General features: G+C 44.5%; 1 pseudogene; it reads right to left on the bottom strand.

The window, feature by feature from the left end:
- Window positions 1-1317: 1317 nt before the first annotated feature.
- On the bottom strand, window positions 1318-1484 carry LOC144783524 (U2 spliceosomal RNA; annotated as a pseudogene).
- Between the last annotated feature and the right edge of the window lie 17076 nt (window positions 1485-18560).

Raw genomic sequence — 18560 nt, 5'->3', positions numbered from 1 at the left:
TCGTGTCCGGTCTGTTTGCAGATATTGCAGAACTTCTTCAGGCATTCCTTTCCTCTGTGTCCCATGGCCTGGAACTTCCGGCATTTTAAGAGTTGTCCTTGGTATTTGATCCTTCCCTCGTCGGCTCCTAGGTAGAAGTTCGCTGGTGGGTGTCTTAGGCCATCCCTTGATGCTGGGTCCTTTTGGAGGCTAACAATCGCTCGCCAGGTCGTGTTCCAGATTCCTTTGCTATCTTTGACCTTGGTGGGTCCTGTCTTGATGGTCCCGTACCATTGGAGGATTGACGCAATGTCCTTGTCTGGGATGTGGGGTTGGCCATCACAACAGTGATCCTCTTCTCCGTTGGTGCTGGTTCCCATCCTGCAGAGATGGTGAATTCAGCATAGGGCTTCTCCTCCTTCTTCCCCTGGAAGAACTCCCTGTATTCCTGTAGAGGACCTGGGTGACAAAACTGAGGAGGAAAATCCACCCTGATGCTGAGGCCTGGCAGCTCAGCACATCTGGCCCTGGGATCCCAGCTGTCTTGACGGCCTTGCTCAAGAACAGCTCTCGGTCTAGCTTGGGGCCCTTTTCGTTCTTTAATTCCCGCCACATAACCTGGGCTTGACTATGGGTGAGATTGTAGGAATATGGGCGGTCCCTTGCCTGGTCCCCTCCTCACCCAGCCCCTTGCTCCCTGGTTTTGCAGCAGTGGGGTTTTCAGGTGTACCTGCCTTAGGCCCTGATTCCTTCTGGGTACCAGCCTTCCCAGCGCTGGTGCCTGGTTTTGGAGGTACAGCCTTACTAGCCTCTCTGCCGCCCTCCCCAGGGGGCCCAAGGTTGGGCTTAGGGGCGTCTGGTGTGGGCATGTCATCTTGGATGGTCACTGGGGCTCCGGTGTCCATTCCGTCTGCCATTTGGTGGAATAAGGGCTTACCGTTAATTTATGGGTTACAGTTGGGCTTACAGTTGTCACCTGGGGTCCTCCGCCTGGGTAGCTGGGGTGTTTCTCAGCTGACCACAATAGTCTGCAGTGAAAGAAACACTGTCCAGTCACGCCCTAGAGCTAAGGCAAGGGTTATAGGTGTTACCACCTAAGTCTGAATCCTCTCGCCAGAGGTCTGGGTGCTGTACAGGCCTGTGAAGGGTGTAGGAGGTGTTTTAAGCCTCCAGCATTAGTCCACCCAAACACCGTGAAAGAGAGAAATTTAGGGAGCGTAACGTGTCCGGTGCTCTAACACTGACCACAGCTCCTTGGGGGTTCTATTTTGTGTTCCTAATGAACAAACAGACACCAGCACGCTGGTAGCCCCTCCTCCTTCTTAGTTAAAACACGGTTGGCTGAGAGCAAAACCTGCATACATTTGCATAAAGCAAATTTAATCGCTACAAATTACAAGTCGTAGCAATGTAAAAATCTAATTTTACTTGTGCAAAAATTGCACTTTCAAACTGATAAGAACAGATACTACACTTGATCTTAGCCAAAAGGCCCAAGAAGCAAACTGCACATAGACAAGCAGTGCTGGTGCCTTGCTCACTAGGGACCTCTAGGAGCAGCTTGCGGTACTGCACCTAGAAATGAAGTGCTGATGCCTTGCACACTATGGAGCTCTAGGAGCAGCTTGCGGTACTTCACTGAGACATACAATGCTTGTTTCTGGCTCACTACGCAATCATTTGCAATGTACTAGGTCTTGCATTACTGAAAGTATGAGCTATTGTCGTTGCATTATTATTTACAAAGCCAATACCTCAAAGTATCAGTAATGCAAGATCTATTGCATTGCAAATGCTTGTTTTAATTGTAACTTGGGTAGTGCCAAACGTCATTATGAGCTGTACTTTGTATTTATCATTGTAAAGTTCATCGTTGTACTCTCTGCGTATCGCCTGATTTCTATTAGGTGGATTTCTTTTAACCTGACGTGCATGGACATAAAATACGTGTTTGTAAAAGTAAAATGTATTTTACAAATCAAGTCAGATATTTTGACAGCATAAAGAATAGTTGTCGTCAGAAGGCTTAAAAGAGCTCTGGCAGAATGTGCCTCTTCTGCATACTGGCTGACATTTACCTGAACAATTTTATAAGTATTAAGGCAAAAACACGTCTTCCCACCTCTCGTTTAGGATGATCTGTGAGGAACATGACGTGGGTAAAGAAATAGAGGGATTGTATCAGTCGCCACACATGCTCCCTGCGTCTTGCAGGGCATTGTGTGGAATGGCTTTCAACTTGGGCGCAACTGATGACAGCCTCAAGAGGGCACTAGCCTGCCTTCATTCAGACCAAGAGTGACCTCATTACTAGTATTGCGGGACATGGTGTGGGGATACTGGGAGCTTTTGTCTTTGGCCCTTGCCACCATCCCTGCGCCAAATTACGGAATCCACTGGCATATTTATGAGAGTCCTGTGTCACTTTTGCAGCACGTAAAGTGGTACATGCATGACGCAGGGCTCTGAATCAGATTTATGAATCCACACCAATCCTCCCTGCGTGGCTTTAAGTGTCCTCAAATTTTTTTTTTCTTTTTTTACTATAAAAATGCTTTATTGAAAATATTCGATATTCGGAGAAAATACAGCAACGTGCATATTTAATGTACTTAATATTGAGACAGGTCATACAGAAATTTGTATCAGTAATGAGAACAGGATAAAATGTGCACAAAATCCTATTATAACAATTATACAAAATAAGACAGAAATCGTTAAGGAATTCATTAATCCACCAGGATCTCAGCTGGCACCTCCCGATACCAAAGACTGGGCAGTATCTGTAGCCTCCTACTTTCACGAGAAAGTAAACGATATACATAAACGTTTCCCCCCAACGACGATAACTGATCAGATCACGGTCCCTGACATCAACAGTGGCAACAATCCTAACCATCATACTGTCACGCTAAAAGAATTCTCACCTTTCTCAGAAAAAGAGGTGGGCCAAACCTTGCTGAAAATGAAATCTGGAGCCCCGGGTGACCCTGCCTCTCCGCGAGTCCTATCTAAAATCTCCTCGGCACTGATCCCTGTCCTAGCCAACATCCTTAATCAATCTTTATGTCACAGTTCCGTCACTGACCATTGGAAGGAAGCAGTAATTAGGCCTATTTTAAAAAAGCCAACAGCCGACCCAGACCAACCTGCTAATTATCGACCAATCTCCCTTCTCCCAATATTTGGAAAAATTATGGAGGCCCTAATAAATAAACAGCTTGTTACCCATTTTGAGTCCAACAAAATCCTCGAGCCTTCCCAGTCCGGCTTCAGGGCTTCCTACAGCACTGAAACAACCCTACTTGAGGTCGTGGACAACATTAGACTGACCCTGGACTCCAAACAATCGGCCATATTGATCCTGCTGGACCTTTCTGCGGCCTTCGACACCATCTCGCATCACGTTCTGTTAGAACGCCTTGCAGAGGTCGGTGTCGAGGGCGCAGCACTTCAATGGCTGACAAGCTATCTCGGCAATAGGAGGTCCTGGGTCCAGATAGGCTCGCACTCCTCCATTTACTATGACAATGACAAGGGTGTTCCACAGGGATCCATTTTGAGCACGACTCTTTTTAATTTATATGTTTCTCCCCTTGCGAAGGTCATCAGAGCACATGGTTTTGGAACCGTATCTTATGCCGACGATACCCAAATCCTCATCACCATCAATCAGAACCCTGACGACACTAAAAGGAGGTTCAAAAACTGTATGGTCGACATACGTGAATGGATGACCAGGAACTACCTCATGATGAACGCAGGAAAGACAGAGGTTATGCTGTTTGGTAAAGCTGACAAAATCTGGTCGCCAGACTGGTGGCCTGATTCCCTCGGTCCCTGCCCTGCCCCCAAACCCTTTGTCAGGAATCTTGGAGTGATCATCGACGATAAGCTAACCATGTCTGAGCACATCAGAAAAACTGTGGGCACCAGTTACGGTCTGATGCGCAGCTTAAGGAAGATCTTTAAGTGGATCCCACTCTCAGCCCGTTTGCCCTTAATTCAGGGACTTATCGTTAACAGGATGGACTATGAGAATGCTCTCCTCTCAGCCATCAATTCAACACTTCTAAAACGACTGCAGGTCCTTCAGAATACTGCCGCCAGGCTAGTACTTGATCTGCCCCCTCGTTCTCCCTCAGCTCCCTGCCTTCAGACCCTGCACTGGCTACCCATACAAAAACGCATAAAGTTTAAACTATGTTGTCAGTCCACAAAGCTGTAAATGGTCATGGACCTTCCTATCTTGAACACAAGCTTAAGGCCCACGCCCCAGTCAGAACACTACGATCCTCCAGCAAGGCCTTTCTCTCTGTACCCAGAGTTCGCACAGTCAGAAATGGTGACAGAGCGTTCAGCAAAACCGCCCCAGAAGCATGGAACTCTCTCCCCACACATATCAGGCTCGAGCCTGATCATGTGATGTTCCGGAAACAGCTACAAACCTGCCTTTGTTAGCCAGATGAGGTCTCCTGGCTCCTCTGGGGTTAATGGACAGGAGGTTCCTTTTCGCCTGCTAGCGCTCTGAGACCTTCGGGTGAATTATGCGCGATACAAATGCAAAAAAAATGGAAAATGGAAATAACGAAAATATAAAACAATTTTGCAATGTAACCCAAATAGCATTTTATCAACTTTGCATATTTTGAGGGAAGAAGGGTAAAGAAAAAGAGGGGGAGAAACTTCTTAAAAACAAATATATGGGTACAAAGAAGGAAAGATGGAGGATGTAAAGGAAATGAAAATAATATAAGAACTTGAGATGTGCAAAAGGTTATAGAATGATATAAGATGTGGACTTAGAGGAAAAGCAAAAATCATTGAATTCAGGGTGGTTTGGTTACTTCAACATTTTCAACACTAGTAGAAAAGGGGCAAGACAGGCATGAGGTCAAGGGAAGTCAGAGCAATTCTATCTTGATGGCCGTGTGCAGTGAAGAAGAGTGAAAGGTATCCAAACTATGATTACGACATATCAGGTTCCACCATGCCAAATATGAAACCTAGTCAAAATTATTCCAATTGGAAGTAATAACCTGAAAGGCAATGTCAGAAGAAGATTCACCAACCTGCCCCTGGCCCTGTCACCCGAAAATATCTCTGAGCAACTCCCACTATACAAATTATCTATGTGAAAGGGAGATGAGACTGAAAATAGTTGAGAAACGATATGCCATACTTGCTGTCAAAAAGTGGGGAGCTTAGGACAAAGAAAGAACATATGAAGAAAATCAGAATTAGAGGAACTACAAGGCCAATATTTGTTAGTAGGTAAGAGTTTCATCATAAATAATTTAGAGGGAGTTAGAAACAATCTATTATAGAAAAAACATAAAAGTAGTGTTCCCAAGCACGTTCAGGTTTGGTGTTGGCTCTGTCTGAATTCTGAATAGAAAGCTGTTTATATATGACGGCTGCTTTAACTTCTGCAGAAAAGTTGTGAGGAGGTATAGGATCACCAAGGGACGTATCGAGAACAGGAGAAGGATCAATAATGTTTTGATGAAGAATATCTTGAAGCAATGAATATTTGTGTCTATGAGAGAGAGGAATATGAAAACGACTACGTAATTTCTCAAAGGATATATATGTATTGTTAGAAATGAGTTTGGAAGTGGAGGTAATGCCAGAGGTCAGACAAGAATACCATTTAAGGACTTTATTCAATATGGTAATAGCTGGGTTGTAAAAAATGGGGGATAATGGCAAGATTTGGGATGGAGAGTATATCTGGGAAATGTACTTTTTGGCAATGTTCTTAGAATGATTTAAGATAGGGGAAGACAGATGCTGGGGTTTTGGGAAAATAAGGACAAACTGAAAAAAGGAAATAGGAGAATTGAGCGAAAGTTCGAGGGATCATCAAAGGTGAGAAGATGGAAGGCTAACATAACTTAAAGAGGACCAAATCTGTTTAAGAACAAAAGCTGAATGATATCATGAGAAATCTGGAAAGTTAGCAGTGCCGTTCGTTTTAGGCTGTTTGAGTTTGGATTAACCCTGGGCGGAGAACTACGCTCCGTTCGCAGAGTTCGGAAGTTTCGGCAACTTCGCACTTCGCGGAGAGCGCGAAGCTGTCGCCTACTTCGCAATCTACAGCGTAGCGTAGTAGTTTTTCTTCCTCGCGCGCTCAGTAGCATTCTCGCGTGCGCGATAATGACTTACCGTGGTTCTGCGTTCGCTTTCTCGCTTTTCTCTCCCGGTCGCGTTCGCTACGATGTCTGGAATCCGGCCGCACAATCCAAACCGACTGTGAGAACGCGATAACGTCATTTGGACGCGCGAACACGTCATTAGGACGCGCGATATTCCTTACAGCGCTATGTAGGTAAGATCGCGTTTTCGAACACGCAGAAACTGCAATCTGGCACTGAATATCTCTCGAGCATGTCAAAATTTTCTCAAAAATGTTCATTTAACCCCTCAGATTGTGATTTGGCTGTATTTGTTTGGGCAAGAGAAAGGAAGTGCCCCTGAGTCTCCAACTTCCTGTTCCTGTCCACCAGGCTCCTCCCAGTGCTTTGTCCATGTGGTGTTCACTTTCATTTGGAATTGGAGCTGGAAGGATCACTTTTTGTGTTTGTCTGCTGCATCATAGCATTTAATTGGATTTATTGAGGAATTTTGGATTTGAACTTTTCTTTCACAAGTAAGTTTGAGAATTGAGAATTGGTGTACTGTATAAATGTTTTGTTTTTTTTTAACTACAGTTTTCTGTGCTTTTTAATCTTTCCTAAATATTATTTTTGGGGGAGGCCTGTACTGTTTTGGTATGTTTGCACAGTGCTACAACGCGACCTTACAGTTTTTGTCTTCTTCGCGCGCTCAATGTGCGTGCTCGGGCGCGCGATCACGACGTTTTGTACAGTTCGCTCCGCCGAACACGCCGAATTTGCATTCTCGCGAGCAATATCTCTCGAGTTGCCTAAAACGTTCCCGAAAATGTAGATGCTGTTTTTTTTGCTAAAAGAAACTCCTCAGGTTGTCATTTGCTTGTAGTTTTTGGAGCATGGACCACTTACTGTTTCTGTCCTCTATGTACCTTGTTTTTTGAGGGTGGCCTGACCATGTGGGCGGCTTGGTGGCGGCCATTTTGTCAAGCCAAGCATTGTCCTTTTGCCATAGGAATGTATTGTCTATTTGTCTGTCTTCTCTTTCTTTTCATGTTTTTGGGGGTGGCCAGGCCATGTGGGGGCGGCCATTTTCCATGTGGAGGGCGGCCATTTTAATTCCTGGTACTAGTAGCAGCCTCTGTGTTTTTGCCATAGGCCTCCAAGCTACTAGAGTCCTCCTCATCATGGGTGCATGAAAGTTGTTCAATTGTTATAGGGGTGTTTAAGTTGTAAGTGTAACATCATGTAGGTCATGGATGGCTTTGGATTAATTAGCAAAATGTGTCTTTGGTGTTGAATTGCAGGTTTTGGTTGTGTTGAATAATATGGCTTTTTCCTGCGCACTAGGTAACCCTAGAATTCAGCTCGCATAGTTTTGGTAAGTTTGCACAGTGCTGCAACGCGACCTTACAGTTTTTGTCGTCTTCGCGCGCTCAATGTGCGTGCTCGGGGGCGCGATCACGACGTTTTGTTCAGTTCGCGCCGCCGAACACGCTGAATTTGCATTCTCGCGAGCAATATCTCTCGAGTTGCCTAAAACGTTCCCGAAAATGTAGATGCTGTTCATTTTGCTAAAAGAAACTCCTCAGGTTGTCATTTGCTTGTAGTTTTTGGAGCATGGACCACTTACTGTTTCTGTCCTCTATGTACCTTGTTGTTTGAGGGTGGCCTGACCATGTGGGCGGCTTGGTGGCGGCCATTTTGTCAAGCCAAGCATTGTCCTTTTGCCATAGGAATGTATTGTCTGTCTTCTCTTTCTTTTTATGTTTTTGGGGGTGGCCAGGCCATGTGGGGGCGGCCATTTTAATTCCTGGTACTAGTAGCAGCCTCTGTGTTTTTGCCATAGGCCTCCAAGCTTGTGGCCTACTGTGCCAGTAGGTAGGCCCAAGGGTACTACTAGAGTCCTCCTCATCATGGGTGCATGAAAGTTGTTCAACTGTTATAGGGGTGTTTAAGTTGTAAGTGTAACATTATGTGGGTCATGGATGGCTTTGGATTAATTAGAAAAATTTGTTTTTGGTGTTGAATTGCAGGTTTTGGGTGTGTGTTGAAGAATATGGCTTTTTCTTGCGCACTAGGTAACCCTAGAATTCAGCTCGCGTAGTTTTGGTAAGTTTGCACAGTGCTACAACGCGACCTTACAGCTTTTGTCGTCTTCGCGTGCTCAATGTGCGTGCTCGGGCGCGCGATCATGACGTTTTGTTCAGTTCGCGCAGCCGAATACGCCGAATTTGCATTCTCGCGAGCAATATCTCTCAAGTTGCCTAAAACGTTCCCGAAAATGTAGATGCTGTTCATTTTGCTAATAGAAACTCCTCAGGTTGTCATTTGCTTGTAGTTTTTGGAGCATGGACCACTTACTGTTTCTGTCCTCTATGTACCTTGTTGTTAGACGGTGGCCTGACCATGTGGGCGGCTTGGTGGCGGCCATTTTGTCAAGCCAAGCATTGTCCTTTTGCCATAGGAATGTATTGTCTGTCTTCTCTTTCTTTTCATGTTTTTGGGGGTGGCACTGGCCAGGCCATGTAGGGGCGGCCATTTTGTGTGACCTTCCATCCTGGTTGCCGCAGGCCTACAAAGTTGTGTGATTTTTTTGCTGCCAGTAGGCCTAGAGTCCCAGAGATAGTCAGCGGGGATGCTTGATGTAGCGGTTTCCATTTTGTCTGTTGAATTTAACATCATTTAGGGCATGGGTGGCAATGCATTGAATTTTCAAATGTGGTGTTTGGGGTGTAGTTAACTGTTTGGGGGAAAACTCCAAATGCCTTTGTTGTTTGTGTTGTTGTGTAACTTTCAAACCTTGTAGCCATGGGGATTTTCTTTTTTGCATTAAGCTGTGATGTATGCATCCTCCTTTTTCTGGCCATATAGGGAGGGATATAGGCCTGGTTGAGTTTATTTTTTTCTGGCCTTTGCCCTTTACCCATGTACCTGTGATGAGTGCCCATGTGGAGCTGTGGTGGTAGTAGTAGTGTGTCGTTTTGTTTTTGACAAATTGGCCTGTGTCTTGCCATTGTTCCTGTTGGCTTACTACTGTTCACATCTCCATTGCTATCTGCTGCAGGTCACTGATGCTGCATCCATGATGCACAAATTATGGATAAACAAGTTCCACTTCCACTACATTTGCATTTTAATTCTTTGCTATTCTTACTCTTACTGGATGTACTAATACTTCTAGTAGTAATTAAAGCTAAAAAAAAATCCATATTCGACTGATGTTGTTCTGCCTTCTTTGCTTGTAGGTGCACAAAAGACTGAAGAGGAGGTGTCTGTCATCATTCATCGCCTGTTCTACTGCCAGACGGACGTCCTTCTGTACTACGTCACGTGTGGTGTGAGTGACTAACCTGACCAGACATCATTCTCAGCAACTTGTGCAACTGAGTGCTGCTGCTGACATCTGAAGAAGATGGGCCCAAAGAAAGCAGGTACCAGGTCCTCCAATACCAAGAAAGTTGCTGAGAAGAAGGAAGAACAGAAGAAGGAACTGACACTTAAGTCTGGTGTTGACCCGAAAACCTTTTTTGGGAGAAAAAAAAGTACGCCTGCAGCAGCAGTGACCGGGGTCCAAGCTGGGGCCAGCACCTCGGCATCAGTGGGCCCAAGCCACCACCTCAGGCCCAAGCAGATGAGTGGGGAAAAGGTAGCCAGCCTAATGGTGGAAAGCAGTGATACTGAGCCTGATCTGAACTTATCTCAATCTCAAAGTAGTACACATTCCACGCAAGAGGGAACACAGCAGAAAAGTGGTGAACAACAACCAGCGCCCGCAATAGTAGATGTTCAACAACCACCGCCCGCAATAGTAGATGCTCAACGAAAAGAACAACCACAACCACCACTTGTAATAGCAGTTGTTACACAACCACCGCCCGCAATAGTAGATGTTCAACAAAAACAACTACCACAACCACCGCCTGCAATAGTTGTTCAAGAACCACCACTGGCAATAGTAGTTGTTGTTCCTCCCGAAGTCGGGGCAGTTCAGGAAATTGAGCCAGAGCAAGAAGAGGCAGCACATCATGCAGGAGATCTATTGGTTTCCAAATACCCACCAAGGAAAAGGAGGGTTAGTCCATTGAGTTCTTCGCCAAGCATCCCTTCTGATGATCTTGACTTCACTTGGGAGCCAGAACGATCTGAGCATGAGAGGGAGAGACATCCCAAGAAGACCAGGCTAGGGAAAAGGAAGGTTCCAGGAAGCCTACCACTTATGGAGTGTGATGTTCAGCAGCCGGATAATGATGGTGATGATGAGTCAGACCCAGTCATCACAAGCATTACTCCTGGCCCTGAGGACATGGAGACCAACATTTTAACCCTATCAAGAATGGCTGCGACTAGGGATGTAGTAGCACGCATACCACCAACACAGGCCACACCAAAACTACCTCCAGCTTCCATTTTTACATTTGCACAAAGCCGGCAGTGTCCTACATCCAGCACAAGTTCCACCTCAGCAGAAGGAGGTAGTGGTACTACTGCGCAGCCACATAGTGCAGTTCACCACACAACCTCCAGTTCATCCGGCATTGGAAGTGGCACTTCTAGCAGGAGACAAAAGTTAAGCTCCCCAGTGTGGGACTTCTTTACAGTTAGCGCAAATGAGGACAACATTGCTATATGCTCCATTTGTCATTCCTCTGTTAGTCGTGGTAAGCTTGGCACAAACTATGGTACCGGAGGCCAAATGACCCATATGAAAAAACACCACCCAATCCAGTGGGAGGACCACCTACGTATCATAAAAGCAGGAACCATTAATGTTGGTGGGGAAGCAGTAGAAGGTCCACGGGTAACCGGACAGGATGAAGAGGGAGACATTCTCTCTGGTAGTGGTACACTAAGTACCCCTGTCCCACTCCCCAGCACTGCAGTGGTAAAACCCAGATCCTCCGGATCAGCAACATCTCTGTGGCACCAGAGTAAGAGTAACCCGGAGACACCAAGGAGTACGGGTGCGAAGTCTGCGACACAAAGTACTGCATCGGGCATATCTGAAAGAAATACCAAGCAGCGTACCATTCTTAGCATGTTTAGGCAGGAGGGGAAGTACGAGCGCAACCACCCAATAGCACGTTTGTACAATGCTAAGCTTGCTAAAATGTTAGCTCTGGACCTTCTCCCATTTTCTTTTGTTGAAGGGATGGGTTTCCTGGAATTTGTGTCAACCCTCTGCCCAAAATGGAATGTTCCCAGCCGCTACTATTTTGCCAGAGTTGCTGTTCCAGCACTACACCACGACGTGCTGGAATTGCTTGGAAAAGCCTTGCAGCAGAGTGCTGTGCATAGTATCCACCTGACAACAGACATGTGGAGCAGTAGCCAAGCCACAGATTACATGTGCATCACAGCACACTGGATCTCTTTTTCAGGTGTTAGAGACAAGATATCTACAGGCATTGACACTACTGAGATTTTTAATGATACTCGCAAACATGCTACTGTAGCCATGTTTGCTATGGAGAAATCGCATACTGCTGCAAACATTTTGGATGAGTTCAACAGCAAGGTCTTTGAATGGCTCCAACCAAGAGGCCTCAATATTGGTTTTGTTGCCACCGACAATGGCAGTAATGTAGTTAAGGCCATGGAAGATGGCCGCTATTTCAGGGTCCCGTGTTTGGCACACTGCATTAACATTGTGGTTCAAGACTTTCTGAAAAGTGAAAGCAAAGTCAGCAACTTACTGACCATTTGCAGAAGAATCTGCACGCATTTCAATCATTCTTTTAAAGCCCGGAAGCAGCCACGGGTCATTCAACGTGAGTGTAACATGCCAGTCAAAGCACTCGTTCAGGAGGTACCAACATGTTGGAACTCTACGTATTACATGCTCGAACGGCTGTTTGAGCAGTACATACCACTTAATGCTTATGTCATGACAAGAAGATCAGGGGATAATGCTGTTAAAGCCATGACCGTTGAGATGTGGCAATGGGACCTCATTAAATGCCTGACTGAGATGCTACTTCCTTTTGAGGTCTTCACACGTGCAGTCAGCAGGGAGGACTGTACTATGAGCCAAGCAATCCCATTGTTGTACATGCTTGAGCAAGAGCTGAAGGAGGTGTCTGAAACGTACGAAGGTGTGGAAGGAAAACGTGAAGCATGTAATTTAGCGAAGTCCTTAGCAAGCCGCTTATCTGAGAATACAAGGATTCAAAATAAGATTGTGTCACATCAACATTACATTACTGCCACAATTTTGGATCCACGGTTCAAATTATTTGTGAACAGTAATGCAGTAATTCCTTTTTCAGAAGAGGATGTTTCCAAGTACAAAACTGTAATAGCCAAGGAAGCCACTGATTTAGAAAACGAACGGCTCTCAATTAGAGGCCTGCCAGTGCCAGCCCAGGACAGTGCAAGTACTACTGAGCATCCTACAGAGTCAAGTTCTTCTTCACAGCATGCGAGCAGTGCGTTTGCTTCCCAGCAGTCACCAACACAAACAATAACACCAACGGCACCAACAGGATCTGATTCATCAGACACAAGCAAAAAAATAGCTGCTTGGTTTCGACAGAAAGGGATGGGGAAGTCCGTTGCTGTCGGAAAGCAAAAAGAGGACGAGCAAACCAGAGCACCAATTAACATTGAGCGGATGGTCCAGGCCTATCTGGATGACACAACAGGGGTGTTAATGGAGCAAAGCCCATTGGTGTATTGGTATAGGACAAGAAGCCAATGGCCACTGCTCAGCAGGCTGGCGATAAAGTATCTAGCTTGCCATGTTGCAAGTGTCTCTTCTGAGCGTGTGTTCAGTGCTGCTGGTGCCATTGTGACTGTGAGAAGGACCAGTCTCTCGCCCAAAAGCGTGGAGAGGTTAACCATGATAAAAATGAACCAGCACTTGATACCACCAGACTACCAAGTCCGTGAATCAGAGCTGGAAGAGGAGAGCGAGTCGGAAGAAATAAGTATTGGGTTACAGGACCTACTTCTGTCAGAAGAACCACCAGGGTTTGAGGACGAGCTCCTCTTCCCTGACAACTAGGCTTGGAAATTGTTACATTCTCCCTTCCTTTATTTCCCCCTTCCTTAGTTATTTGTGTGTATCTGTCTTTCTGACTCAAACTTGAAAACCAACTCCATCTTCCTTTCTCTTTTAAATTACCTATTGGAGTTGCACATCTGAGCATTTACTGTGCACTCCACTCATCAGAGTCCTGCTCCATCTTCCTGACTCACCCTAAATACATTTCCATCCAGCCATACTTTGGATGGAGATGGACAATAGTGCAATAATGTAGCCTCTAACAGTCCCTCCATAACAATTCAAACATACGTGACTACAGCCATCTTCTGTTTTGTTTCCAATCTGAAATGCATCACTGTCTTAAGGCTACACCTCTGTCTGCAGACATACACAACTCTTCAATGTCAGAACTTGAACAGGGCTCCAAAATTAAAGTAAACTTGTCATCACTTTCAGAAGGCTCTGCTGCATCTGTGATCTGACAGTCACAAAGAAGAGAAAGACAGGTATATGAAATAAATGATGCCATACATTGCATTGGCTGCTTGCTGACTCAGAGCAAATGTGCATGAAGTCGAAGTATACTAGTAGTTTCAAAGTGTTTGTGTCTCGAGTGATGGTCAATGTTTCCATGTTGTTTAATAATATGTATCCAATTGTACTCCTACTACTGCAGGTGCAGTCTGGACTTAATCGTAGTCACTCAATACATACTTAGTTGCTGTTTTTGGTCAGTTGGAGAACACGTACACGTGCCACACCGGATGATGATGATGACCACCATGATACCATCTTTGCACGCTGTCAGTCAGTTTGATCAGAGATGAATGATGGAATATGTTCAGGAAGTGGAATACAAGGTAAACACACAACCAATCAAGAAGAAGCACAGCAGACCTAGGCTACATGTGTGTGCAGTGGTGGAATGGAATAGTGGTATGATTGACATTGGCGCATTGATTTACAATTACATTAATCACTTGCTTTGGAAATACTAGGTTGATGTATATGCCTTTGTCTGAAACTCTGAAAAATGTAGGTAAATGGAGTTTGGGCCACAGACTCACGTCCCGGTGTTGTGGCCCTGTAACTGTTCTGTGCTGGCTCCTATCTTGTTGTTCTTTCTGATGACTGCTGTGCAACTAGAAGAGTAGAGTTAATCAATGTATCCAATTAGCCTCAGTCTGAAAATGTTCTCGCTCACGAGTCTTGTCTTTTTCGCACTACACCGTAATTGAGTTCTATGTTTTCATTCTGTTAACTTATTTTGTAATACCCCATTTCTTCTTTCATCAACACTTACAGGCCGGCCTTTCCCCCAGCGCTACTATATTATACGTGGAGCAACAACTCACACTTACCTGCCCAATCCTCCTCATCATCATCATTCTGCCAGAGGCGCCCAAGAATGATATAATCAATCAATCAGTCACAACAGTGTCCATGGAAGGGAGGAAAAATGAATGACGAGATACAACTACACATTTGGCCCTGGATAATACATTAACTTTAGTATCATTTTCATATTTTTCTTTGATTCCTTTTTCCTCTTCATTTATTTTATGCTTGTGTTTGGTAATTGATTGTTCACTTAAAGTATCTCAATTTTGTTTGCTAGCTTTCAGCCCGCTACAACAGGTATTACGGTTTCTCAGAGGGCATGCAGCCTAGGCAAAAGTCATATCATTCATATCATAAGAAGTACTTCCTTTGAATTGTGTAGTAGTAGTTAAGTAATTACCACTTCTTATTAACCATCCAGTTAATGAAACCTTCATCGTGCATCCATTTCGTTGTTCTTAATTGACTTTATATTTATTGGGCAATTGTGGATCAGCAATCATCGTCTTCATTGTTTTACTTGTTGTCTCCATGCGTACTTTTTTTCTTTGTCAAACCTTTCCCCAAACCCCCGTTCCCATCCATTCATCAAACCCTAACCCTCTTCCCCCGGGCTGTGCGGTTTTATATTGAGGTGTGATGTTACTACATTAAATATACACCAACAATTGATCACACGCTTGCTGGGGCAGATGTGGTGAAACCAACACTAATAAAATCAAAAGTCAACGAGGCAGGGCGAGGATCTTCTTCTGCTTGCCCACCCAAGCTCACTTTATGTAATAGTGTACAAGGCAATTAATTTCCCAAAGTGACCCAACGAATAAATGTAAATCATTGCTGGCATTGTTTGAATTTAATTTTAGAGCATGTACGTTTACGATTTGTATTGTGTTTTAATGACTCCAACGCAACTACAGTTATCTTCTTCTACTTTTTCAGTCCCCGACACCATTGATTTCTTTGAGTTCGTTTAGCTGTTGCAATATTGTTTGTATTTTTGGTCCGTATTATGTACTGTAATTTTCTACTTCTCTCACATTCTTTCTCAGGCAAATGACTGTCTCTTTGTTTTTGTTTTCCAATGCTAGTGCCAGTGTCTAGGACTAGGAGTCTACTCGACTACTATCACACAACCACGGCATATTCTCCGTTGTCTTGGGAAACCATGCAGCCCTTGCGGTGCCAAACGTAATCAACATCAATCACAGGTAAGAAGAGCAGTTTGCTGGGAGGTCTAATGGAGGAGAGGCTGGTAGTACTAATAGGACAAATGTTACTTTGAGTGAGAGGCACAGCATCTATCTGTTTGCATGTTACACATGTGGTCAGTTAATAAAGTATTTCAATCAAACACTGGCCGCTGCCCTGCATCTAGAGTAAACCTTGTGACGTACAACAGTAACCCCACCACAAAACAACATCATATCATATCTGTGTTAGTTGAAAATAAAAAACATTTATTCATGTATAAAAATATCCTCCTATCCCCACCCTAACCCCAACCATAGTCCAAGTCCAAAGAATGTCCCACAAAAATAACCCCAACACCCAATTCCCACCCACCAACAAAAGTATTAAAAAAGGGGCAAATCAACAGGGTCCATTACAATTGGCGGGCTTTGAGGTGTTTGTCCACAAAAATCTTTACATGCTCCTCTAATTGGTCCTCCAGCTTGGCCACCCGGAGGAGAAGTTGTTGCCGAAATGCACGGCACCTACATTTGCATCCATGCTGTGAGGGGGTGGCAGATGTTAAATGGCGGCGGTGAGCTGCTGCCTGGCCGCGGCGCCGTACTCCTGCAGGTGGAGCCTTGCTGGGGCCAGACGCATTGGAAGAGGCAGCAGCTGCTGCCGCCGCCTCTTCCTCAGCCTCAGCCACCAGCTTGCGGTACTCCTCCACAATGGCCTGCAGTTTCCTTTGCCGGGCCCTGGCTGCCAACTCCTTCCGTGATGGTTTTGAGGAAGGAGTATGAGTATCTATAAAAAAAGAAACAGAATTGTAGCAAACTCTTCATAATGAATTCTACAGTACATAGTGGCATTGTAGCACTATCAAGCGCAGTCCATACAATTGGTGTCAACTTTTAGTATCTATCTAATCTGTCCTCCTGCTTCCCCTGCCTGTAGCATTTGTTGAAGTTTTTTCCGACATTATACTTGCCCTAGTACTGGGTGGGCTTGAGTAAACATAAGAACAAAAGTCTTTTTTGTATCTCCTTTTATTTTTTCAAAGTAAGACTCTGCTTCCAGTGACAGTCTTCACCTATGATGAATACAAATACATTTAGGGGGCATCCACCCATTAAAAGTAAATGTCTATCATTCTTTATTATCGGCTTAGCTGGTTTCACTTTCACCAGCAACCCATGCGTCCACTCCTTCCTTGCCTTGGGTTTCATTGACACAAACTCCGCTCATGATTCTTGCTATCCACTGTATCCATGCACCCATATTCTTTTGCCCAACCAGGCCTGCATTTTCTTTGACCTTACAGTTCTACCCATCCTTTAACAACCCATGCATCCGATTCATATCAGCCATGTGAATGAACCTTCCAAAGTATCCTTCTATGGTAGTTAGTCTTATTATTACATCTCTTAGTCCTCCCTTCCTCCTTCCACCCTAGTTCACTTCTTTCCCTTTTTGTTCAACACATGCCTCAAGGTCATCTGATCTGACTTTTAGTCTTCTCCATAAGTTTCACAGCTGAGTTGGAGTCCGATGGAAGAGGCCTTGTTTACTCAACTAAAACTGGTAATGCTACAAAGGGTGTCTTCTTCAACCATTGTATATTGTCCAGTACAACTTAAAATTCATACTTTCTTAATAAGTCTCATAGCACAGTGAGGAAAAAATTTCCCCCATCCACCTAGTAATGCAAATAAGTAATGAATATAACTTACCACCGCCCACCGCTGAACTTTCCTCCCCCACTGATGCTCCTGCAGGTGCCGCATCCTCTGTCCCCTCCTGGATGGCAATCTCTTCGCCGCTGGCCCCGTCGGCACTGGTGGTTAGTATTGATTGTGCACCTATGAAATCAAGTACACCTTTTTAGATGCCTGCACACCTCCCCCTATTTTACTAGTTGTACTTTTTTAACCAGGAAGGAGGATTGAAAAAACAGTTACGTACAACATGAATCGTTGTGACAGTGTAACTAGTCCAAATTGCGTCCTAATGTACAGCAGTCACATTAGACAGAGTTTAGTTTTCATTTATTAGATGGTCCCTAGGGTCATCTAATCTACTCCTACTCTAGTCTTTGGAAAGTTAGCCTGAGCCATATAACCATTTTTAGATCCGTGTCTACTGCTTTGCCCATGTTACCTCGCAGCTTGTTGCACAGTAAGAAAGACACCATTGAGGCCACATGAGTGTCGCATACAATTGACAAACCAGTATTGTTAGTCCCTGTTGCTTATCCATAATGTAATGTTGCACTTTTTGCCATGACTGCTAAAAACTGGCATAGTTTTATTCAGTGTCTAACGTGCAACATTTTTCTCATAGGCAGATGAGAAGAGAAGATTGCCTCTACGAAACAAGGGATTTGCAGAGCTTTCGAAAGATGCATGTGTAACCACTTACAGTATACGTTCAACGGTGAGAGGTCTCCCACAATTCACACATTTCTCTATCGTGCACTAGATGTACAAAATGTACAGTATTTATTCTTCTTCATTTTGCATGGTGGAGCAGGATGTTTTTCATGGAAATACTTACAAGTTACAACAATACAAAGCTTGTTATAAAAAAAAAATAAAGTTTTTGAACTTGCACGTAGACTCTGTGGTATATTTTCAGTGTCTGGGGTGTTGTGGACTGAAACGAGTGAGTGAGCGAAAGGGTCTTCTTCTTCTTCTGTTCTGGCCTGGGTTGTGTAATAAAATCATTGGGTATATCTAACTATCTTCGTGTGGGGGTCGGGAGTGGGACAAATGACTATGACCAAGACACTTAGGTAGGTAGACTAGACGGTCATTGGATTATGGGTTCTTCTGACTGAGTTCTGTGACCAGGGGGTAAGGTCCAACCTCCCTATCACCAACATCAACAACATCCTAATTTCTTGTGCATAGTTCTGTATGTGTATGTGCAGAGAATAATAACCACACCAGTAGTAGAAGTATACT

The sequence above is a fragment of the Lissotriton helveticus genome, chromosome 9, assembly GCF_964261635.1.
Source record: "Lissotriton helveticus chromosome 9, aLisHel1.1, whole genome shotgun sequence".
Lineage (NCBI taxonomy): Eukaryota > Metazoa > Chordata > Amphibia > Caudata > Salamandridae > Lissotriton > Lissotriton helveticus.
The sequence above is the reverse complement of the archived record's forward strand: the minus strand, read 5'-3'. Positions and strand labels throughout refer to the sequence as shown.